Genomic DNA, 1819 nt, shown 5'->3' with positions numbered 1-1819 from the left:
AAATGAAAGTCATGAGGGTTGAGGTCAGGAGAGCGTGGAGCCCACGGAATTGGTCCGCCTCTACCAATCCATCGGTCACCGAATCTGTTGTTGAGAAGCGTACGAACACTTCGACTGAAATGTGCAGGAGCTCAATCGTGCATGAACCACATGTTGTGTCGTACTTGTAAAGGTTGTAAAGGCACATGTTCTAGAAGCACAGGTAGAGTATTCTGTATGAAATCACGGCGATGAATCGAGGAAGTACAGTACATACTGACGAAACTAAAATGAGCTCTAACATGGAAATTATGCGTTTCCGGACACATGTCCACATAGCATCTTTTCTTTATTTGTGTGTGAGGAATGTTTCCTGAAAGTTTGGCCGTACCTTTTTGTAACACCCTATATATATATATATATATATATATATATATATATATATATATACATAGGGTGAGTCACCTAACATTACCGCTGGATATATTTCGTAAACCACATCAAATACGGACGAATCGATTCCACAGACCGAACGTGAGGAGAGGGGCTAGTGTAATTGGTTAATACGAACCATAAAAAAATGCACGGAAGTATGTTTTTTAACACAAACCTACGTTTTTTTAAATGGAACCCCGTTAGTTTTGTTAGCACATCCGAACATATAAACAAATACGTAATCAGTGCCGTTTGTTGCATTGTAAAATGTTAATTACATCCGGAGATATTGGAACCTAAAGTTGACGCTTGAGTACCACTCCTCCGCTGTTCGATCGTGTGTATCGGAGAGCACGGAATTACGTAGGGATCCAAAGGGAACGGTGATGGACCTTAGGTACAGAAGAGACTGGAACAGCACATTACGTCCACATGCTAACACCTTTTTATTGGTCTTTTTCACTGACGCACATGTACATTACCATGAGGGGTGAGGTACGCGTACACACGTGGGTTCCGTTTTCAATTACGGAGTGGAATAGAGTGTGTCCCGACATGTCAGGCCAATAGATGTTCAATGTGGTGGCCATCATTTGCTGCACACAATTTCAATCTCTGGCGTAATGAATGTCGTACACGCCGCAGTACATCTGGTGTAACGTCGCCGCAGGCTGCCACAATACGTTGTTTCATATCCTCTGGGGTTGTAGGCACATCACGGTACACATTCTCCTTTAACGTACCCCACAGAAAGAAGTCCAGAGGTGTAAGATCAGGAGAACGGGCTGGCCAATTTATACGTCCTCCACGTCCTATGAAACGCCCGTCGAACATCCTGTCAAGGGTCAGCCTAGTGTTAATTGCGGAATGTGCAGGTGCACCATCATGCTGATACCATATACGTCGACGCATTTCCAGTGGGACATTTTCGAGCAACGTTGGCAGATCATTCTGTAGAAACGCGATGTATGTTGCAGCTGTTTGGGCCCCTGCAATGAAGTGAGGACCAATGAGGTGGTCGCCAATGATTCCGCACCATACGTTTACAGTCCACGGTCGCTGTCGCTCTACCTGTCTGAGCCAGCGAGGATTGTCCACGGACCAGTAATGCATGTTCCGTAGATTCACTGCCCCGTGGTTTGTGAAACCCGCTTCATCGGTAAACAGGTAGAACTGCAACGCATTCTCTGTTAATGCCCATTGACAGAATTGCACTCGATGATTAAAGTCATCACCATGTAATTGCTGATGTAGCGACACATGAAACGGGTGAAAGCGGTGACGATTCAGTATGCGCATCACACTACTTTGACTCAGTCCACCGGCTCTCGCAATGTCCCGTGCACTCATGTGTGGGTTCATGGCAACAACAGCTAACACACCAACTACACCCGCTTCTCCTGTG

Source organism: Schistocerca serialis, chromosome 2 (genome assembly GCF_023864345.2).
Source record: "Schistocerca serialis cubense isolate TAMUIC-IGC-003099 chromosome 2, iqSchSeri2.2, whole genome shotgun sequence".
Classification (NCBI taxonomy): domain Eukaryota; kingdom Metazoa; phylum Arthropoda; class Insecta; order Orthoptera; family Acrididae; genus Schistocerca; species Schistocerca serialis.
The sequence above is the reverse complement of the archived record's forward strand: the minus strand, read 5'-3'. Positions refer to the sequence as shown.